Below are 24,597 nucleotides of genomic sequence, written 5' to 3' on the forward strand. Positions count from 1 at the left end.
TTTCAATAACTATCGATCGATTGATCACATATTCAATACGATGAATTATATATTCACGTACAATCAATACAGTGAACCATGTATTCTCGTATAATTACTATGGTAACTCATGTACCCGACATTAAATATGACGTAACTATTGTCTACCGGTTAGGGTATACCGGGTTTCGTCGGAATCGTTACATAACATCCCAAGGAATCACTTGGCCTGAGTATCAGCGCATGACCGAGTTTATTCTTCCGATGGCTGCAACCCTTAGTTGTTGCGGTCTAAGTTTAGGAACCCAATATGGTTGATACTTGGTTTCGTCCCAGAACACATTATGGCCTCGAACCAAAACCCTATTTGATTTCCTGAAGCGAAGTAACGCATCAGCTGCGGTGTAGTCCTCGTGGTGTTGACTGGGTTCGTTCATGTACCATTTCATCTCGTTTTCGAATGTGGTGTACTTGAATCTTGAAAGGAACCAGCTTTTATAAGCTTGGTGAGTTAAAATGTTCTTGTTAACTGCCTGAATTTTCACCTTACTTCTCCAAGCGGGAATGATGCATACTTTTGAGCAATGATTAGTGTTCTATTTGGTTGAGGTTTTCCTTCACTATTAACTGCCTGAATTTTCACCTTACTTCTCCTCATCTGCCATTCAAAATGATCGAGTTTAATGAAACATTAGATTAATATTGCTTTTGAAAATAGGATTCCACAAGAAACAAAAACCAACATCATTTACTAACTAAAATAATAAGATTTTCATATTAACCTTCTCAATTCTCTGATGCTGGTGAGATTTCCATTCTTCCGGTGTGAAGGGTTGTAATGAAACGTTGTCGACCCATATATCAACCGACAAATTCTCACTCTGTAAAGAAAATATATTTCTTTTATTTGGGGTACCCTCCTTTCGCGTTATCATAAGAGGTAATTTTTTTTACCATGTTTAACAAGGGGGTCATGTCATTGCCAATCGGCAATGGCGACCTCTTGAGACATCCCACAAAGAGATTGTCATTTGCAATAGCGATGAGCCCCTTGTAAAACAGAGTAAACCAAATAAAGAAGTTTCAAAGAAAACAAATGATTGCTCCTTTATGATACATCATGTAACATCAGGATCTCTCTTCTAGTTAGAATGAATGTTTATGGATCAAACCCAAACCGCTAATGCTATGTACATATTATGTACCTGAAAATAGAGTTGGGCTGAGCCGGACTTTCGAACATTAAGCTTTCTATGGCAATTTGAATGGCACAACTAAATTACGCAACTTAAATTTTGTGAATTGAGACTCCCGTGAGCGTTCTATGGCAATTTAAATGGCCCAATTAAAATAACGAGTTACAAAGAAATTGAGTTGGTCGGCCCATGAGCGTTACATGGCATTTTAACTGACCCAACTAAATAACGAATTATCAAATCAATGGAGTTGGTCGGCACATGAGCGTTACATGGCATTTTAATTGACCCAACTAAATATTGAATTAACATATCCAAATATGAGAAGTTGGAGTATCACGTGAACCACCACGGGTCATACGTTCCAACCAAAATCAATTCGAAAACAAGTTGAGAAATTGATAGTTGGATTGCCCATGGGTTTACATGGATTTTTCACCCAACTAAGCATTTTAAAATGAATAAAAACAAAATATTGGAATTTTTTCCCGAATTTAGCCATAAACCACCGTGAATTCGGTTTTTATAAAAGGATTGTAACCGACCGGTCACGTTGACCACTTAAAGTTCCGGTCGTATGACGTTGTTCCACTTTTGCCTGTAAGATCGAGTATTGTGGTCAGGTATCCTCCAAGTAAGGAATAACGTCTTACCTTGGGTTCTCGCAACCGTGTTGCCAAGGCCCGACTCACAGTTCTCTCCCACTTCCGGTTACTATAAGAGCATGTCATACTCCCATGCTTTAAGGTGCGGGAGTAAAAACAAAACAAGGAATTCTTAAGGAATTTCCCAAAATAAAAGCAATCTAATAGAAAATAAAAGAATTTGAAAATATTTTGAAGATGAGGCATAGCCTTGGAATTTGTGTGTGCACAACATTAAAATAATACAACAAATAAATAACTTAAGTAAGCTGTAAATACATAATAATAAGCGCATAAAGCAATCAAGTAGGCACGTATAGGTACCTAAGCATATTACTAGGACATTTCTAACCACCTATCTTATAACCTTCAGCTCTGATACCAATCTGTGACACCCCAACCTAAGGCGGAAATGCCGGGGTGCGAACCGTGGTTCACAGCTCACAAGATAATAATAATAATAATAACAACAACAACAACAACACATGCTTGAGTTTCTAAAGTTTTTCCAACACCCCATCAGGGGCTTTATGCGACAATAAGTAATATGTCGATAATGCATTAACAACCACCTTGATACTCTTCCCCCTATTGACAAACTTTTTGCCTTCCATATAACTAACTGCTTTCGAAATAGCTTGACTATCAGGTCCCCAGATTTCACCATGTTCATATTTCCGTCTAAAAAGAAAACTTTCAACTTTTGCCACGAAAATAAATTTGAGTTTTCTTCGTATTTTCACAACTTATGAGCATGGCATCATCTCATAAAAATCCCTGGATCTCGCATCCCCGTCTCACTACTCTTCATATCATTAATAACCATGAAGATAAACCAATTCTTCTCACATGATTAACGAATGAACGACACTCTGGAAATGGAGCTTTTGTATCACGTCTGAAGCTATTAACAATCTGTAAAGTTCATTCACTAAAATTACTTAACATATCACATTCAATATCAAAATTCATTCCCTAGACCACCAATCTAATACCTTAATAGAATTTCAATAAACCTGGGTTAATCAAATTAAGAAAAATACATTTAATAATTACATATTAAAATTAACCCAAAACTGCTTAACTGGTTGGAATCATACAAGATCCATACTTTTTTTTCTTATCCTCGGCCACCACGATTAACTATATAAGCCTAACAAGAAACTGGAGAGTAAAAAATTCGTTGGTAATTAAAGAAGCCACAATAATTTGGTGGTTTATGGGAACGTAAATAACAACATGAATTGAACAATAAATTACAGGGAATGGAATCTATTAATAAACGAATTGAGTTTTACAACAATCACAAGGTAGTATTTGCAGTTGCTAAACCGTTGCCTTGTAAACAGAGTTACTGAACCGTTGCCTTGTGAACAGACGTGATGTTCTATCAGACAGTTTTTTATCAACAATGTCATAAACCCTAACTGTCTAAATGGGCCTAATTATATTATTTACAGTTCTGACCCTTATACCTAATAATAATTACATGATAAACTATATTAACATATATCCTAAGTATTAATGTGATTAATACTTCAACGTCCCCCTTAATCACAAAATACTTAGGTCTTCAATGGATCTTCACTTGGATTCCCTCCTCTTCTTGAAACCGGGTGGAACAGTAGAGGTTCCTGGTTCTTCTTATTTCATGCCATTTGTCTTTAATGTCTCATAACACCACTCAATACCTTCAAGGTAGAGGAGATACACGACTTTCACTTCATACTTCATGGTTACTTCGCATCCAATGTCCATTGCAATGTAGTTCCAAGCGTTGTTAACAGTCGTTTCTGCATATCCTCCATTCAACAAAGTCTTCATATATAGATCATACAGATCTATTTCGATTCCATCACTCAGGCTTTCAAAGTAAGACTTTAGGTGTACCTTATGATACCATTCCACAAGATCCTTAAATGCATATCTGAAATCGCCATTGTACCTGAAAACAAGGTTATATATATGCAAGGTGTTGAGGACGGTCTTGCAATCATTCGAAGATTATATCCTCGGGTGATTGGGGACTGCTTGTTCACTGCTTCGGATTTACCTTGACTGCAAATCTAGGGCTGCATAATTGATGGGCTAAAAGTAGCCTAATAATTATTAACTAAATTACGCTAATCTAGACACTAAGTAATACTCTAGACTCTCTAAAACTTGACTAAAATACTAACCGGCAAGTGAACCGATCGACTCTAGTAAAGCTAAGTCCGGTTATCGAACCCACGAGACTCTTTAAACTATGTTAACTAGCTAATTAGACTCAACTAATACTGACACGACTATTTGTTTGTAAAAAGGGGGTTTTGTTTAAAATACTAAATTAAAACTAATTAAGGAAAATAAGTAAAGTAAACGAAAATACAAGTTTGAGTAAATAATATGATGATGAGAAAACTACCTAGGCTAGAATCCCCTAAATTTCAGTTATGAATTAACCGGGAAAATATTAAGTTATGGACTGGGATCGTAAAATAGACACATAAGAGAAAACCCGAGCAGGACCCCTGACCCTTCTCAAGAGACACCTATGAGTTTCTAATAAGTTTTAACGCACACCAGTCTTAAAAATCAAGTTTCCTTATGGTCGCCTAATTATTTATGACTTAGTTCCTTTATACGAAATCCTACCTTACAGCGCGAAAATCAAAGGCAATTTAATATATTTAATTGATTCAATAGACAATAATAAATAATCAAACCTAGACGGACTCCTTACTAAGAACTAAATCTAGCAAGATTAAATAATAAAGATCTATTAATAACCTAGCACTTTACATATTTAGGTTAGCAGCACACTTAGGTTTAATTAATTAATTATTATTATTCCTATGATATTAATGCATACATAAAATAGTCAAAAACACAAAGTAGATGACCTAATAGAAACCTATCATAATGACAAACAATAATCTAGGCAACTATGGAATAATAACAATTAATCAAACAATCCTAAATATCCATATGCATCAATTTAATATGATTAAACCTTTTACTAAATCATAAAACCATAACGATAAATAAATCCCAAATCAAAACACAACGTCAAAGTAGGTTCATCATAAGCCTAGGCAGTCTATAATGTTTAACTTATCATTATAAAATCAAACAAAACAAACTTAAAGGAAATCATGGTGAAAATTAATGTAAACGGAAGAAAATAGGTGATAAAACCCGTAGTCTGCGTTTTTGATCGATTGGCACTTCACCGGCTGATTCCTTGCCTTCAAACCCGCCAAATATTGCAACCCTAAGCTCCAGGAAACTTCAAATTCGGCTCTGGTTCACAAGGTATGCTCAGGATTAAGTTTAGGGGTGCTTATATAGGTTTCTTGGGCCCAAAACTGATAAAAAAAAAACGAAGAAAATTCGAGAAACTGGATGCCCAGAGCGGCGCGCGGCGCCGTGGGCTAGGGGTGGCTGACCGGTCTGGTTTGTTTCCTGATGCGGTCCGATTCAATTCTAATGCGGTCCGGTTCAATTCTAATGCTCCGGTTCACCGGTTTGGCTTGTTTTAGCTCTTTTTTTGCCCTTTTTAACCATGAACAAGTCATGGAACCTACATTATTCAAATATATTAGTAATATACAAATTCTAATAAAATCCGAACAAAAACAAATAAAATATTAATTAAAATATACAAGGGATTTATATATATTTTGCATTATATCAATAATATTCTCCCAAAGATGCTCCTTTTTCCTTCTTAATTGAACCCAACCTGTTCGAGTTCTCTACCTGCATGTTGTCATCATTTTCCCATCTAATGTGACACAAATTTCCTCAACTTCCACCTTGAATCCCTGTTTAATCAAGCGGTCCAAACTTAAAACATTCTTGTCTAAGCTTGGAATGTAATACACTCCTTTAATCAATGGATTTCTTCAAGTAAGATTTACCATCATGTCTCCCGTTCCCCTTATAAGATTAGCATTTTTCTTTTATCCGGTTGGTGTTAACCCCAAAACCCTCTTTCATCCATATAAACAAAGCCTGATTACCGCACATATGATTGTGATAAGAGGTGTTCATCACCCATTCTCCCATGTTTCATGATTAGTTCCAAAAATCAAAACTTCTTTGGTTTCATTTAATTAAAAACGTATTGTGTTTTGGAACTGATCATATGAGCAATCAAACAAAAAGCACCCTGATTTGTTACAGTACTTATAATAATTCAAAAATACCTTTTCAGTTTGGATAGATGATTCTGGTTCATCATGAATCTGTTTTCCAACAGCCTTCGTTCCTTTAAACTTTTTCCTTCATCGCTTCGCCTGTTGCTTCGTCAACCTTCTCCCATTCTTGTAGAGGAGACGATCATCACAAACTGTTAAACCTTCAAACCGTGCTTCAATTTCTTTCTTCAATTGAACATTCTCATCTATATCTTCTACAGTACGTGATGCGATAAACAACCCTTCTGGGTGAACACCATGGCTTTCCTCATAGCCATCATCTGGCCATAATTGGGGACACTCGATTGTCCAGATTCCATCTCCTGGGAATCATAGATCGCTTCTTCACGTTTCTGTCTACGGCATAGGGTTTGATTGGAACATTGCCTTGTTCCACTTTCATACTTCTAAGATCACGCATAATCTTGATTTCTTCACAGGAATTCATCTTCTAGATTGTGGATTCCGAGTTCTTCTTTGGTTGGATCGAATCTTCAACAAAGCTCTAATACCATTTGTTGGCAATCAAAGAAGCCACATAAATTGGTTATTTATGCGAACATCAATAACAACATGAATTGACCAACAAATTACAGTGAATGGAATTTATTAATAAACGTTTGAGTTTTACAACAATCACAAGGCCGCATTTAAAGTTGTTGAAGAGTTTCCTTGTGAGCAGACGCGATGTGCTATTATATGGTTTTTATCAACAGCCGTCATAAACCCTAACCGGCTAAATGGGCCGAATTATATTATTTACAGTTATGACCCTTCTACTTAATAATAATTACATGATAAACTATATTACCATATATCCTAAGTATTAATGTGATTAATACTTCAAACTTTAATAAAAAAACGATTTGATATGCAAACCGTACGTACAGAATAGAGGGATGTTGCCTAAGTGCTTCACCATTTGCGTGAGTTGTGGCTATTGCATGGAAAAATGAGTTTTCAAGTTATTTTTTGCATATACCACATATGTGTAATATATACAGAATATACTAGGATCGTGGTTCCTTTGACTCACGGCGGCGCGGATACAGAAATGTTTGGTAGGAGAGGGGGGACAGTTTGGATTGGAGCAAAATTTTGGTCACAAAATTGATAGGTTGAAAACGCGTTGGGTCAAAAATGGGTCAGATAAAAACAATTTAATTAGTTTTATAATTAGTATATGATTATACGGTGAGAAATGTTTTAGTTTAGGATGCTTTAAAATTCAAATGAAATTAAACGGTTTAAAATGTAACGTTATACAATTTTTAAGGGTTAATTTTATTTTTAATAAATTATTGAAATTACTCAACATTTAAGGGAAAAAAAATCAAAATGGCCTATCTGACCAACCAAAATCCTTAACTATGGTCATTGAAAGAACAGTCGGGCCGACCGTTTAAATCCTTAAAACAAATTGTTTGTTAACATGAGAACAAAAACAAAAGATATCTAGATACATGTATCATGGGGTATTGAGAGAACACCCAAAATCGGGGTGGATGTATGACCTCATCAATGGGGGTGTTTGCGGTTTGGGTTGAAACAGGAAACCGTCCAAACCGGTCATTAGTTTGAATTCGCGGTCGGTTTTTAAGCAGCCGGTCGGTCGGTTACTCGGTTTCAATATTTTCAAACTATAGTAGACGGGTTTGGTTTACGGTTCACACCCAAAATCGGCCATGTAAACTGGACCGGAAACTTTTTAAGTATATTTTAACTTTTAATTACTTAATGTTATATGTTTATCTATGTATATTAATTATATATTAATTAGAATAAACTAGTTTATCAACCTACTGTATGTATACTTCTTTTAGTTTTTGTTATAGGTTCCGGTGAGAAATGGATGGATGATCCATATATTATATATGATAATGATAATTATCCATTAGCTCTTGGACTTGGCTAGCTCTATGATACCGACTCATTATCGATATATGATAATTAACGAATAACACACACTTTAGAATAATCTCACTTTTATTATTACCAAGAAAATGTAACTGAAAAAAAAACCTTGATCACATAACCGTCACTCGGTATATGTATGTACATAGCCTATACCCTTTCTTGGAAAACAACTAAATAAGATAATTAACTTTCTACTAAATGTAGATTGCTATAAAGTAGGAAACTTGCTTAATCTTTTAACCATCAACCGACTTGTTGAAGAAGTCAGCCCAACACAAATCGCCTTGTTTCTCAAGCTAAGATTTTTACGTGTAACATGTCCTCCGATGCTTGGACCTCAAAATGCTGTGGAGATTTCATATATTCACTTTGGTAATAATGATCTTTAAATGAAACTCCATATTCTCCATGTATTAGTGAAGTCTCATAGAAACCATTAGCATCCGTGGTTGCGGTAAATTCAACATTGAAAAATTCCCGAATGATCCTATCGACAACATCACCTGTGGGTAAGTTGTTGAAATTGTAATCCGTTAAACACATTCTGAAGCAGCCTTTTGGACTCCATGCTGACCATAAAACTATCCCATTTACTGCCGGATGTGCATGAGCTTCTCTCAAAACTTGATCCAAAAGCCGTGCCTACATAGAATCAAATAAATATATATAGTTATTATTTACTAGGTCATGTTCTACTATATATAAGAGAGCTTTGTAACAAACCAAACTTTGTCCAAAATCACAGCCGGCTCTAGGGAGGTGCAACCCCGACAACCGGCCGAGGTACTTATTTTTCGGGGGCACAAATTTTATATATATGTATATGGGAGGGATATTTTGATAACCATGTTAAGTTTTAAGAACTTCATTCTAGGCCACACATTTAATTAAATGGATTGGAATATGTGGTTGAGATTAAATCTGGCAAAAAAGTCAAAGTAGGAGAGAGAATAAATATGTAAGTGGTTATACTAACTTTTACGTCCGTTACACATGTGTAAAAAGTCGACTCGGTGCGTAAAAAATTCTGTAACTTTTTTACGTGTATGTAACTTACATATATTACGCATGTGTAAAAAAAATTTCGAAAAAAAAATCGTTACACTGAGTTCTTTCGAGTTCTTAAAACTCAAAAAGGTTCTTAATTGAAATCTCCCCTATATATATATATATATATATATATATATATATATTAAATTTCTTTATAGAATAGGAATAAATATTAATCCCCTTATTACATATTGGGCCCAATTTTTGTGTTAACATAATCCATTTGTGGTATTGAGCCCAAACTAAATTAAAAAATAAAATAAAAAAGAATGATAATACCTAATAAACCGATTGATTGACTTCTTCAAGGATTTTAGAGAAAATGGTTTTTCAAAAGCTATAGATGAAGCTAAGAAGGTTGCTTTTGAAATGGGCATTGACCCGATATTTGCACAAAAACGTGTAATTTAAAGGAAAAAACAAAGTGATGAGTGTTCAAGTAGCCAAGAAGCTTCATTTATTCCTCAAGAGAATTTTAGAGTAAATTATTTTTATATATTATTGATCAAGCTATTACTTCTCTTGAGACAAGATTTGATCAATTCAAAAATTATGAGAAATTATCTTGATTTTTGTTTCCACAAAATTGGGGGAAATTGAAGATGAAGATCTTAAGTAATCTTGTAATTTTCTTGAAAATGCACTTAAGTTTGAAGGAAGATCGGATATTGATGGCGAGGAGCTTTATATGGAGTTAAGCTCATTAGACACATTATATACCATGGAATTTAGTAGCTCTATTGAAGTTTTGAATCATTTGAACGAGACCTAAGAAAATTTCCCAAATGCGAGGATTGCATATAGAATATTGTTAACAATTTCAGTCACGGTAGCATCCGCAGAAAGAAGCTTTTCAAAGTTGAAGTTTTTAAAATCTTATTTACGATCCACAATGTCCAAAGAAAGACTTAATGGATTGGCGATGATAGCCATCGAGAGCGAAATCTTAGATAGTATAAACTGCGAATAGATGATCAAACAATTTGTTGTCAAGAATACTATGAGAACTTCACGAATCATCGGTTAGACGTTAGCTATTATTGTATTTGAGTTTATTACTATAATTTTGCTATTTTTATTGTTATAGCGTTAATGTCGTTTAAAAAATATCTTATATATTTCGTTACTCGTTAGGGTCTACGGGCCTTTTTTTATGCTCGTCCTAGGTATTTAAATTCTCGGAGACGGCCCTGTCCAAAATAGAGCTACGATGAATGAGACATCGATCCTCAATTTTGTGCGTGTCATAGAAAACGTATGTATTTGATTTGAAATTGTAAAGGATACCTGACCGGATGGAACATATACTTCAGTTATCCAAACAGGGAGTCTTGAACTCGCAACCTTATCAATGGCGGATCTCATGTAAGGTATGTTAGCATATCTGAAATGACCTTCTAACCCGATTGATAAGGGCCCATGATAGCCGCCAGCCCGAATCTGATGAATTTTCCTTAGGTAACTATCAGGCGAAGATGAGTGGTCCCCAGGTGATTCGATAGTATTATAATCATTTAAGAACAAAGCCGCATGTCTATCTAAAGCTCTATCCGTTGTACAGAACTTTGAAGAAGCTGCCCAACCGAGTTTGCTTTCGAAGAAATTAAAATGCAAATTCTCATTCACAACATCCCAAGCAATCACTTGGCCTGAGCATCGGCGCATGACTGAGTTTATTCTTCTGATGGCTGCAGCCCTTAGTTGTTGTGGTCTAAGATTAGGAACCCAATATGGTTGATACTTGGGGTCGTCCCAGAACCCGTTGTGGCCTCGAACCGAAACACCATGCAACCTTGTGAACGAAGTAAGGCATCTGATGCGATGTACTTCTCGTGGTATTGGTGGGCTTCATTTGCATACCATTTCATTTCGTTAACGAATGTAGTGTATTTAAATCTTGAAAGCAACCAGTGTTTATAGGCTCGGTTAGTTAAAATGTTCTGGTTAATGGCACATCCAAGTGGGAATGATGCATACTTTTGAGAAATGATTAGTGTTCTATTTGGTTGAGGTTGTCCTTCACTATTAACTGCCTGAATTTTAACTCTCATTTCCTCACCTGTCATTAAAAATGAACTTAATAATACAATAAATAAGAACCAACAACATTGATAATTTAATATGTTGTGCACTTTTCCTAACTAAAACAATACGATTTTCGGATTTAACCTTTTCGATGCTCTGATACTGGTGAGATTTCCATTCTTCAGTTGAGAAGGGTTGTAATGAAACGCTGTCGACCCATATATCAACCGTCGGATTCTCACTCTGTTAAGAAAACAAATGTTTGCTTAATTATGAAGCATCATGTAGCATCTCTGGAAGAATTTAAATGAAGAATAAAAGTGATATTGGTAAATTAAGATTTTGTGTGTATAGAAGAACTAAATTGGCATCTTTTTATTCAAAGATATGACAGTTATAAGATACTAATAAAGATAACCGGCTAATAATAATTATTATTATTGGTATCTTTTTATTCAATAAATGTCATAATATTCAAATTAGATCGAGGTAACAGAAAAATTAACTAACTAGCAAAGTTAAAAATAAATAATAAATCAAATGATAACATATATAACAAATAATAAACTCGATTAACAGTCTCAATATCTCTTCTAGTTAGAATGAAATTGTGGATCAAACTCAAGCTAACCGCAATATACCTGAAAATAGAGTTGAGCCAAGCCAGACTTGTTGACGGTAAGGCCTCCTTTAAGCATGGACCAGCAACCAGATTTAGCTCTGGTTGAGCCAGCGTCCTCATACCCGGTTGGTGTTTTAAATGTAGCAACCACAGTAGCCTCCCCATGGCTTACTTGCAACCAAGCTGCATACATTCCAAATTTCAATAAAATTTATCTAGTTGAATGTTTTTCTTGATATATATCAAACACCATTATATAATATATGAAGAAACACTAAGTGAACCCTGGACAGATTATAGATAATCTGGGGGTTAAGTAATGTTTCCCACGAGGATGAGGTCTAGCAGAGAGTTGTTCTTCAATGGACCTGCAAAACAGACACCGTAAGCTCGTCACTGAGAAGGGGGGGGTTCCTCCTTGTGACCACCCTCCGGCGTGAGAATCATACTAGATTGCTCTGAATATAAGTGTATATTGAGAGATTGCTAGATAAGATTGAGATATCAGATGATGTCTTTACCATTCCAAGGTGTTGGAGTATTTATAGCCGAAGGTAGGTTTCCAAGCAGGTACAGCCGGCTGAATAGTATTCCTGTTCTACCAACAGTGGACTACGCACAGGCCATGCTGGTTGGTGGATAGGTTACGGCCAACAGTAATAAGGTCGGCTGTATATTGTTCCTTTACTGCCGGCTACGCACTGTTCCACCAACTGTAGGCTGCGCACGTCCCATTGTAAGGGTTGGTGAGTAGGCAGCGGCTAATAGTGACAAACAGTACTAGAGGGTGCTCCTCCTCGTATTGTTGTCGGTGAGCTGTCACCCTGTGATTAGTTCATGGGCTGCTCTGGTCAAATTGTCTGTTCCGCCCATACCTTAGTAGGTATAGTACGAAAGACCTTCCAGAAGCATACGGACTGGCTCATTTAGGCGGGAGTATTCCCGCCTTGCTCATTCCTTCATGTGACTACTGAACGAATGCCTTGTGCGTGTAGCCTTGCTGTTAGTGCAGGTAGCCTTCCCTGATGGCTTGTATCCGCAGCTGCGGGAACAGGCGGGGTACTTCACCATTGGGAGGCTTTCCCTGCGGGTACAGCTAACGTACTGCGCGTAAGGTTCTTTGAGCATGGTGGGTCCTGCTGGAGCAGTTGGTCATTGCGCAGACGTCCCTATTCAAGGTGAGTCTTGCGGGTCCAACTGGGCTCTGCTGGGACCTACCTCTTCAAGTCCCCCCAGTCCAATGTTCTTCTCATGAATTATTAATAAGTGAGGTGAACTTTTGGACTTAGCAAGGGGTTTTGAAAAGGGGTTTAGTTTTTCGGTTTTCCGTGGTGATTCATCCCGCGGTTTTCCTGATGTCACGCAGAAATTCCCGACTTTTCTGCTTGATCTTTGGGTGTGAAGCGGGTAGGTTTGTAACCTCCTCGCACGTCAGGAGCGTTGAGTTCCACTTGTGTGGATTCTCCATGGGGTCTTGGTAGTTTTCAACATAGTGATCAATTATGCTAAAACCACCAATTCCATCTTGGAGTTTCAAACAATATAGTTCTCGACGTTCCCGTCGTGCGGGGATGTTATTCCCGTTTCCGCAAACATGGCCCAGAAGATCCTTCTTGGTTTGAATTCCCTGCAGTGCTAAGTACGTGAAGGGTTTTGCCTTGACACTGTACCCGCACTCGTCTTACGGTTACTTTACTTCCAAGGTATTCTTGGCTTCAATTCCCTGCGGGTGCTAGGTACGTGAAGGGTTCTGCCTTAACACTATACCCGCATCCATCTGACGGTTACTTGGTTGCCAAGTTATTCTTGGCTTCAATTCCCTGCGGGTGCTAGGTACATGAAGGGTTTTGCCTTAACACTGTACCCGCATCCGTCTTACGGTTACTTGGTTGCCAAGGTAAGGGGTATTTTCCCGCTTACTTTTGAATCTTTTTGAATTTTGAATTTTGAATTTTGAAATTCGAAGAGTTGGTGAAAGGATAAGAACAGTCCAAACCTCTGAAACGTCGTGCGACGGTTTCTTCTGACTGTGTCAGGACGTGCAGGAAGTTATGGTGACGTGACAGTACATGGTCATTCCAGACGCTTTTTCAGGCGCGTGGGCGCGATTTTTCGGGCGCGTGGCCGCGAAATTAATGGTATGCGTCCTATCAACAGCTGTTGCCAGCTTGCTTTTTGCCACGTGTCATAGTTTCATTGCACCTTCGATTTCTCTCTCCTCCGCATTAAATTCATCGCATTAATTGCGATTAGTATATAAAGGGGGAAAGGGTTCTTTGTAATCCACACTTTCACTATCCTCTTCATCCTTTAAGCGATTTCCGGCGAATACTCCCCTTTTCAGGCAAGCATTCTCCCGAAATCGTTATTTCTTCTTTCTTTTGCAAGATGTCGTCTCGTGATGTCGAGTCCTCAGCCGATGACAAGAGTACTGCTGGCGAGTGCCAGTGTGCTCTGCCTGGTGATCTGTACCGGTATGTTGTCAGGAAGTTCATGCTCGAGTCTCTCGAGCCTGAGTTTCCTGAACCCCATCATACTGTGTACGATGCCCCCAGAGGCAAGATCGGGGTATATGCTGCATTCTTTGTCTATGGGAATCTTAGGTTCCCATTGACAAAGTTTGTTTACCGTGTCCTTGAGAGGCACGGTGTTCACTTGACCGAGCTGCACCCCATGGCGATCGCCAAGATTCGCCACTTCGAGTGGGTGTGCCGGATTTTGGGCGTTGAGCCCTATGTTGACCGCCTGATGACCTTCTACACTTGGAGGTGCATCCAGGGGTGGTACACGTTGACAACCCGGATTAAGGGTTTAAAGATCTGCGCGACCGAGCGCAGTCTTCGCGCGTGGAAGAAGGAGTTCTTCTTCATATCCGCTCGCGCCATCCCCATTGCCATGAAATTCAAGAACGGGCAAGCACTTCCCAGCCTTCACGCCTCCAGCTACCAGGAGGCTGAATGGTTTGCGAAGATATCTCGGGTCCAATCTCCGGTTTACCGGTTTGCGGAGTCCGGGATGGTGACGCTGGGGATGAGCCGGGTGTGGAAGGAGGCTGATGCGCGCAAGATTCCGATCGTCCTCGAATACGGTTCGAACTCTGTTCCTTACGGTATGCCTTTTTTCCTTTTGTTGATTTTGAATTTCTTCTAACTTCTTTCCTGTTTATTTCAGAGGGGAACGACTTGCAGTCGCTCCTGAACCCGCGGGAGGCTGACGGTCCTGCATGGATGGGTACTCGCGCTCTAGATGAGAACGAGTTGCCCATCCTAGAACAAACGGCGGATCGGTTCGTGGAGGTCTATCCGCTAGGCCATGAGATCCTTAGCGCCCGTCGGCCAGGTAAGGCGCTCTTCGACCCTCGACCCCTCAATGTTGAAACCTCTGCTGGAATTCCTCTAATCGTATGTTCTGATGAGGAATCCGCAGATGGTCCTCCGTTGGTGCGGAAGAAGAAGGCTGCCGGCGGGAATGGGAAGGAGAAGGCCTCCACTACCGATCCAGCGCCTCGGTCTGATTCGGAGACCGAGAGCGAAGAGGTGGTGGGGAATCCCGGTGGTGATAAGACCACAGCTCCGGAGGTTGCGACCGTCACCTCCGGAGAGCCAAAGAAGACGACGGTGACCGGCGCAAAGAGGCCGGCTCCATCGGGTCCGTCCCCGCCTCTCCGTACCTTTAGGCTCAAGAAAACCCGTAAGTACAACTTTCCTTTAGCTTTTATCTTCATAGGTTAATATCTTTTAACACTTTTCTTCTTTACGCAGGCGTGGATGTTGACACATTCCAGGGTGGAGCGCCGAGTAGTATCTCCCCGCCAATGACGGTAGGCTTGGTCAGCCTACCTGAGGCGACGACCCAGGCGCCTGCGCCTACTTCCGCTGGTCCAGTTGCTCACTCTGAGCCGACTGTTCCAGCTGAGATGACATCACCGCCGGCTGTGAGTGCTATTTTTACAGCATCTTTCACCGAGTCGGCGGTTACTATTGCTGCGGATCCCGCGGCGACGACCGCGGCGGCTGCAACCGTGCTTTTGCCATCGGCAACGACGGCCGGTCCATCAGGTACGCATGGGGCTTCTCGCCAGTCTTTGCCACCTTCCCATCTGCCTGACCTCTTGGATGGATTTCCTTTGGGTTCAGGTGATGGGTTCGGCGGCTATCGGCCTGTTATTGACCCTACAGGTGCGTAGGGTTCTTCTTGCCCATTTTATATATATATATTTTATCATCTTTTCCTAACTGCTTTGTGTTTTTTGCAGTGTCGGATTCCAATGAAGTGTATGTTCCACGATGGAACATTCGCCGAGGAACAACCCTTCGTACCCCTGTGGAGTGCGTAGAATGGGCTCGTCACGCTGCTCCCAGTGGTGCGTTGGGGGAAGCCATGGCTAGCTACCAGGAGGGTAGGCTAACCAATGAGCTTCGGGTTCTCCTGGCCCGGATGCAGCCGCGCGTCAAGCTGCTTTGTCGTGAAAACGACAAGTTAAAAGCAGCTCGCCTTAAGGAAGTAGCTCAGGCGCGGGCTGTCCGGGAGGAGAACCAAAAACTTGCCGCAGTGGCTGCGGAGAAGGAGAAGGCCTTAAAGGCCCTCGAGGTTGAAGTTCAGGCTCGACTCGAGGCCCGTTCCAAGGCTGCCCAAGCTGTTAATGAACAGCTTCGGCTGGCTAAGGAAACTGCGAGGAATGCAACCGAGAGGGCCACCAAGGCTGAAGCTGTTGCTGAGCCTCTGCGCGTGGAGAATGAAGAACTTAAAGCCAAATTAGAGGCTCTCCAGCAGGCTCATGATTCCTTGGCGATGGAAGACGCCAAAAAGCTCCAGGAGATCTTGGACCAGAGGGGGGTGCTTGACCATACTGAGCGGAAGCTAAAGGGCGTCGAAGAGGCTGCGGCTAAAGAAGTGTTGCTTGCCAACCTCAACAAGAGTGAAGCCGAACGCGCCCGTAACGAAGCTCAAGCTGCCCTCCAAGAAGCTCTGGTTGCCAAGGAATGGCTTCTTCGAGAAGCGTTGTCTCAGGTAAGCTTTCATGTCTTTACGCTTTTCTTTGTAAATAGAAAGGGTTCTGATACTTGTATATTTTCTTGTAGGTTGTGCATCGGGTCTTCTCAGAGACATCTTACGACGATGCTATGAGCGCAGCCCTCAACGCTTCTCACGAGGATGGGGAACCCTCAATGCTATGAGCGCAGCCCTCAATGCTATGAGCGCAGCCCTCAACGCTTCCTGCTTGGTCTAGGGTTCGTTGAGAAAGGCGTCCCGCCTTCCAACTTCCCTTTGTATAATGTGGATACTGAAGCTGCTTATGACCAAGCAGTGAACCAGTATGCCGCCTTCCCGCATCCGGTGGTGGAGAAGGTGAACGAAGTCGCTGCTGCTGACGATGGGCTTGCTATCCTTAGAGCTTTTCTTGAACCACCACGCTCTACTGATGGAGCGGGTCCAAGTGGAAGTGGTCCTGAAGCTTGATTCTGAAGATCCCTTTCCACCACTAGCGTAGATTTTTGCTTTTGTATAGCTCTTTGTAATATTTGAATTTTGATGAAATAAAGATTGTGTTTGTTCTTTGCCTTGTTTATTTTACGCATGTTGTAACTTAGTAATTTCTTTAGTACTTAGATAAGTTAACTTTTGAACGTGGTAGATGATAGGTTGAAATTTTGCTTCCTTGTTCGTGATTGTGCGGGTAAGACCGTCACTTGCACTTACAAGGATGGCTAAACTTTACTTACATCTGACCTGCGTGGAAGTTTTCCTCATCTTTTCTGAGGATAAGTTAACCTTTGAACGTGGTAGATAATAGGTGTGAAGTTTTGCTTCCTCTTTCGTGATTGTGCGGGTAGGACCATCACTTGCACTTAGTAGGATGGCTAAACTTTACCCATATCTAACCTGCGTGTAGGTTTTCCTCATCCTTTTTTTTTTTTTGAAATTTTCTAAGTGTTCAGAATAAGTTAACCTTTGAACGTGGTAGATGATAGGTTGAAGTTTTGCTTCCTTGTTCGTGATTGTGCGGGTAAGACCGTCACTTGCACTTACAAGGATGGCTAAACTTTACTTACATCTGACCTGCGTGTAGGTTTTCCTTATTTTTAGCGTTGTGTTTATGCGGGTTTTGCCGCCTTCCACACGTAACGACTTACTTCTTCCCCCATTTGTGCGGTGAATACCGGCACCAGTGTGGGAAGTTCATAAGTATAAAGGTAAGGCTATCAACACATTGTGAAAAGAGAATCATTTCCATTAGAAGTGGCTCTAGGCCTTTTCTTTACAAGTTTGGAATTGATCTACATATAACATTTGCGTAATTGAGCTCCATTCCATGTTCTTGGGATGGGAGTGCCATCGAGCCTTTCGAGCCGGTATGCGCCCTTTCCCAGGACTTCTTTGATAATGTATGGCCCTTCCCAGACCGGGGCCAGCTTTCCTGGGCGTTCTTGGTTCGAAGCCTCGTTGTTACGCAGTATGTAGTCTCCTATATTGAAGTTGCAGAGTTTTACCCGCGTGTTGTAGTACTTTTGCATTTGTCGCTTGTAGTTCTCTTCACGCACTGCGGCTAAGTCTCTGCGTTCCTCGGTTAGCATAAGGTCCAACCGTCTTTCCGCATCATTGTCTTCTGGCTGAATCAAGACCCTTGGTGAGGGTAAACCAATTTCGACCGGGACCATGGCTTCAGTGCCATAAGTGAGACTGAACGGGGTTTCTCCCGTACTAGCCTTCTTCAGTGTTCTGTTTGCCCAAAGGACGTGCGGAAGCTCGTCCACCCAGCCGGATCTGTGTTCCAAGAGTCTTTTCTTTAGGCCTTCGACGATGCTCTTATTTGCTCTTTCCACCTCACCATTACCTTGCGGGTGTGCCACTGAGGTAAAGGTGTGGGTGATTTGAAGTTCTTTCAGCCACTGTTGTAGCTTCTTGTCAGCAAAGTTGGTGCCGTTATCGCTCACCAAATTCTGTGGAAGTCCAAAACGACAAATAATAAATTCCCAAATAAATTTTTTGATATGTTTCGCGGTTGTTTGGGCTAAAGGTTTTGCTTCTATCCACTTGGTGAAGTAGTCGATGGCTACCACTAGGAACTGAACATTTCCTGCTGCTGTAGGAAATGGGCCTGTCACGTCGATGGCCCACTTCTGAAATGGCCATGAAGAAGTGACTGGAACAAGTTCATTCTTCGGGCGGTGCGTGTTGGGTGCGTAGAGCTGGCAAGACCTGCATTTTCTGATGTATGCCAGTGCATCCGTATGCATCCCCGGCCAAAAGTATCCCGCGTTGTTTAGCTTGGCTACAACAGCGCGGGGACCTGCGTGTACTCCACAGATGCCTTCGTGTACTTCCCTTAGGAGGTAGTCAGCATCTTGGTTGTCCACGCATCTTAAGAGTGGGCCAAGAAAGTTACGTCTGTAAAGGATGTCATCGATGAGTTGATAATTCAGTGCTTTACAGCGTAGTTTTCTTGCCTGTGTTTTGGACTCCGGTAGTGTACCTGTCGCAAGGTATTTTATTATTGGTATCATCCACGTTTCCGTGCCTGTTTGGATGACACAAATTTCCTTGTGCGGGACCGATGGTGTCTCGAGGAGTTCAATGCGGATATCCTTTCCTAAGTGGGTGAAGGCTAATGATGCAAGCTTGCTTAACGCATCCGCAGATTTGTTTTCACTTCGCTTGACGTGTATGACTTTGCAGTCATTGAAATCGCGCATAAGGGATTTTGCTTGTGCGAGGTACAGGGCCATTGTGTCGTTCACGGCCGTGTACGTCCCGTTGATTTGATTGGCTACTAACATGGAATCCACGTGGGCTTCCAAGTTTTTCACTCCCATCTTATGCGCAATTCTCAGCCCAGCCAGGAATGCTTCATACTCGGCTTCGTTATTCGTACTTGGAAAATCCAGTCGAATAGCGTAAGTGTATTCTTGGCCTGCTGGGTTGGTTAGCTTTAGCCCTGCGCCTGAACCCTCGTTACTGGCTGCTCCATCAGTGTAGAGTCGCCAGACATCATTGATGTCTTGTGCGGGAGAGGGTTGAGCCTCTTCCTGGCACTCTTTTTCCCGCGATGCAGGCACTTCTGCAATAAAGTCGGCCAGAACCTGGCCTTTTATGGCTGGTCTTGGCTTATACTTTATCGCGTATTCCCCCAACTCAATTGCCCATTTGGCTAGGCGTCCCGATAACTCGGGTTTGCCTAGAACGTTTGCAAGTTTGAAGTTTGAGAGAATTGTGATTGGGTGACCCTGGAAATATCGTCTTAGCCTGCGTGAAGCATGTATTAGTGCTAAGACTAATTTTTCTAGGGTAGAGTACCGGGTTTCTACGTCTGTTAGGACACGGCTAACATAGTAGATTGGCATCTGGATGCCTTTTCGTTCTACTAACAGGACTGCCCCGGTTGCTCTATCAGTTGCGGAAAGGTATAGGATTAATTCCTCTCCCGCTTTTGGTGCTGTCAGCGTTGGGAGTTCGATTAAGCGTGACCGAATCTCCTGAAAAGCTGCTTCCGCTTCTGGTGTCCAGCGGAAGTGCGTTTTCTTTAAACAGTTTCTCAATGTTGACACGAATGGAAACGACTTATCCGCGTGGTTTGCCAAAAAGCGATTAAGTGCCACTAGTCGTCCATTCAGTGTCTGAGCCTGTTTGATGGTAGTAGGTGATTCCATTTTGATAATGGCTTCGACCTTTTCAGGGTTCGCTCTGAAGCCATCTTTAGTGACGATGACCCCCAAGAACTTCCCTTCTTCCATTCCAAAGGCACACTTGCTCGGGTTGAGCTTCATGTTTATCTTCCTGAGCGTGTTGAAAGTTTCTTCGATGTCTTTCAACATCGCTTCTGGGTCAGGGCTTTTGATGACCAAGTCATCCATGTAGACTTCCAAGTTCCTCCCAATTTGGGAATGAAACTGGTTATCCATCAGGCGTTGGTATGTGGACCCGGCATTCTTAAGTCCGAATGGCATCATTTGGTAACAAAATATGCCATCGGGCGTCCGAAATGCGGTTTTGTCCTGATCATCAACGGCCATGTGGATTTGATGGTACCCCTTATACGCGTCCAGGAAGCATTTAAGGCGAAACGGTGCCAACGAGTCCACCTTAAGATCAATTTCGGGTAACGGATAACAATCTTTGGGGCATGCTTTGTTCAAGTCCTTGAAATCTATGCACATGCGCCATTGTTTGTTATTCTTCGGTACCATAACGGGATTTGCAACCCAAGTTTGATATCTACTAACGCGTATGATGGCTGCGTCAAGGAGTTCCTTGACTTGGGTTCTACACGCGTTAGTTTGTTCTGGCCCCATTACTCTGCGCTTTTGTACGATCGGCGTAACAGCCGGATCGCATTTGAGCTTATGCTCTGCCTTACTTCGAGGTACACCAGTCATGTCAGCTGGTGTCCACGCGAAGATGTCAGCGTTTTTTTGTAATAAGCGCTTGAGTTGGGTGCGTGTGGGATCAACAATTGTCGGGCCAATGGTGACGGCCTGGTCAGGGTACTTACCATTGAAGGCCCATTTTTCTGGTTCGGTGATGGTTGGTTTAGCCATCTTTGGTTTGGGTTTAGATGAGACAGATGCGATGCATACCTGGGGAATGCCGGTGATCATCGCTACACCCTCAGCTGTTGGCCATCCCATCATGCCGTGGACTGAGGATACCACGGCGTTGAATCTTGCCATCCCGTCTCTCCCGAAGAGAATGTCGTATGTGTGGTGTGGCTTCTTCATCACAACAAAGTCCACATCTTCTGTGCGGGAGTGTTTCCCATCCGTAAGAGTGACGGGGAAAGATAGGATACCCAGGGGGGTGTTTGTGCTGCCATCAAACCCTTCCATCGAGGCGCAGATCGTTTCCAGGCGCTCCTTGTCTTCGTCATCTAGCTTGACGAAGAACTGCCTGTACATCACCGTTGACGAGGCGCCGTTGTCAGCAAGAGTGCGAGAAGTGATGTAGTGCCCCAGCTGGCTTTTGATGACGATAGGGCCTTCTTTGCTGGGTCCTCCTGGCACTCGCGGGAAGCGCACCTCAGCTTCCTTCCACGCACATGGTTCTGGCATTCGCCTTTTTCTTCCTCTGATGTTACCATGAACCATGTTGATGCTAATGTCCACGGGCTTTCGTCCGTTGCCTCGATACCGGTTGTCTTTCCGTCCTCCCTTCTTGATTGATGCCACCAGGTGTGCCAGTCTTCCATCCTTGACGAATGCTTCAACAATATCCTTCAAGGATGTACACTCTTCCGTACCATGACCTTTTGTCCGGTGGAAGTCACAGGATTTGCTCTGATCCGCATTAGGTCGGTGCCGGATCACTGGAGCTTTTGGCCACGGTAGCTTTTCAGTGGCAAATATCTCCGTGACGCTTTTGGTGAGTGGCGTCCACCGGTGCTTTTGGCTTGAAGGGTGTGTGTGATTTCTTCCGCCAACAAGAGGGTGAGAGCTGGATGAGGTGTCAAAGTTTACCCTTGACTGCCAGATACCTAGCCTCCTCTTTTTGTTCTGCCGGGCGATCCGGACATTGTTCTCTCTTGTCCTCTGCGTGTAGAGGTGTGTACTCTGGGGAAGATCCCTTCCCAGTTGCTTCTCTGTCTCGGCAAAGCGCTTGGCCGCCGTCATGATGGCATCCCATGTTGATGGCATGCCATCCTTACCCGTCAATGTGCGGATAAGCTCCGGGTATTCGGCGCCTTGGATGAAAGCGGCGCGAACAAGATCTTCACTTACGTTGCCGAGACTTAGCTTTTTGGAGTTGAAGCGGGTGATGAAGTCTAATAGAGATTCATCCTCCTCTCTAACGCAATTGAGGATCGTCCACTGTTCCTCAGTGTATTTCCTCTGTTGGCTGAAGTGCTGGCTGAACTTGTTCTGAAAGTCCGCCCAGTCATATATGTGGTGGACCGGTAAACGATCGAACCATGCCCTGGCCGCTCCAACCAGAGTCATCTGGAACATATAACACCACGTGGGTTCCGTCCAGTTACTGACGGTTTGCCCCCGCAATGAATCTGTTCAAGTGGTCGTCTGGGTCGGATAGACCATCATAAGTGCCAATGTTGGACATTTGCTTGGCACTTCTCGGGGCGATTGCTTCCGCAATGTCCCTTGCGAACTTTGATTTTCCTGCATTTGTAGCAGTTGGCCTAAAGGTTTTTGAGAAGTCACGCGGGTTTCTCTCCGCATTTGTTGGTTTAAAAGCTTCCCCAAAATTCCTTTTTGGCCGGAAGTCCGTTTCCTTACGCTTCCCTTTCGCCTTATGGCGAGGGTTTGCGTCGGTATCGGATTCTTCTTGCTCCTCGTCTGAGTACTCGCACTCGTTGTTCATATTGAGCTGTTGGCGAGTACTGCCGAATTCGTCAGCCTGTTGAACTGAACGCAAGCGTTCATCCAATTCAGCTTGGAACTCTCTTTGACGTGCTTCGGCCCACGCCTTCACTTGATCTAGTGTTTGGCGAGAGGCCCTCGTTCGTTTTTCCAACTGGGCATCAGTGAACCCCAGTGGAATATTTACTACACTTGCCCCGGCTTGGGTAGTCGGGGTAGTGTTCGTAAGATTTGTATAACCGCCGGTGTTCCCCCCAGTTGCTGGGGTTGTGGTTACCGGGGTTTCTTGGTCGGTTACTGGCCTTGGGACCGGAGTAACGTTAACCATTTCTTCAGAAATTTTGAAAAAACTAAATTAGTTCTAGCTTTTATGCACGGATGGCGCCAATGAAGAAACACTAAGTGAACCCTGGACAGATTATAGATAATCTGGGGGTTAAGTAATGTTTCCCACGAGGATGAGGTCTAGCAGAGAGTTGTTCTTCAATGGACCTGCAAAACAGACACCGTAAGCTCGTCACTGAGAAGGGGGGGTTCCTCCTTGTGACCACCCTCCGGCGTGAGAATCAGACTAGATTGCTCTGAATATAAGTGTATATTGAGAGATTGCTAGATAAGATTGAGATATCAGATGATGTCTTTACCATTCCAAGGTGTTGGAGTATTATAGCCGAAGGTAGGTTTCCAAGCAGGTACAGCCGGCTGAATAGTATTCCTGTTCTACCAACAGTGGACTACGCACAGGCCATGCTGGTTGGTGGATAGGTTACGGCCAACAGTAATAAGGTCGGCTGTATACTGTTCCTTTACTGCCGGCTACGCACTGTTCCACCAACTGTAGGCTGCGCACGTCCCATTGTAAGGGTTGGTGAGTAGGCAGCGGCTAATAGTGACAAACAGTACTAGAGGGTGCTCCTCCTCGTATTGTTTGTCGGTGAGCTGTCACCCTGTGATTAGTTCATGGGCTGCTCTGGTCAAATTGTCTGTTCCGCCCATACTTAGTAGGTATAGTACGAAAGACCTTCCAGAAGCATACGGACTGGCTCATTTAGGCGGGAGTATTCCCGCCTTGCTCATTCCTTCATGTGACTACTGAACGAATGCCTTGTGCGTGTAGCCTTGCTGTTAGTGGGTAGCCTTCCCTGATGGCTTGTATCCGCAGCTGCGGAACAGGCGGGGTACTTCACCATTGGGAGGCTTTCCCTGCGGTACAGCTGGCGTACTGCGCGTAAGGTTCTTTGAGCATGGTGGGTCCTGCTGGAGCAGTTGGTCATTGCGCAGACGTCCCTGTTCAAGGTGAGTCTTGCGGGTCCAACTGGGCTCTGCTGGGACCTACCTCTTCAATATATATACCAGAAAATGTGTAGAGTTTTTCCTTGTCCAAGAAAAACTCTTGGAGACACTACCAAATGATTGATTCCTTTGATGAGCACAACGAATTCATTTCCGGTTTCTGAAATTCGTGATTGTACTTTTGCGTTGCCGAACGAAGCCCAGCCCTTTGATCCTTCTTTTAGCTCAGGGTTAACCACTATTCCGCCATCATATTGAGGCTTATTCGGGTTTTCTAAGCACTGTCAATATTCCAACAAAAAGATTATGAATTACAAAAAAACAAATATTTGTTTGAGGTTTTCATGTATTTGCTATTTCTGATCGCAGGAGTTGTGA

At 42.4% G+C, this 24,597-nt stretch overlaps 2 pseudogenes; both read right to left on the reverse strand.

Moving 5' to 3' along the window:
- Positions 1-215: 215 nt before the first annotated feature.
- On the reverse strand, positions 216-1,906 carry LOC143590682 (endo-1,4-beta-xylanase 5-like; annotated as a pseudogene).
- Positions 1,907-3,463: 1,557 nt separating this feature from the next.
- LOC143590683 (endo-1,4-beta-xylanase 5-like) lies at positions 3,464-24,500 on the reverse strand (annotated as a pseudogene).
- Positions 24,501-24,597: the final 97 nt, after the last annotated feature.

Source organism: Bidens hawaiensis, unplaced genomic scaffold (genome assembly GCF_021521415.1).
Source record: "Bidens hawaiensis isolate Kalapana, Puna unplaced genomic scaffold, B.hawaiensis_p1.1 tig00038764_1, whole genome shotgun sequence".
NCBI classification, from domain to species: Eukaryota; Viridiplantae; Streptophyta; class Magnoliopsida; order Asterales; family Asteraceae; genus Bidens; species Bidens hawaiensis.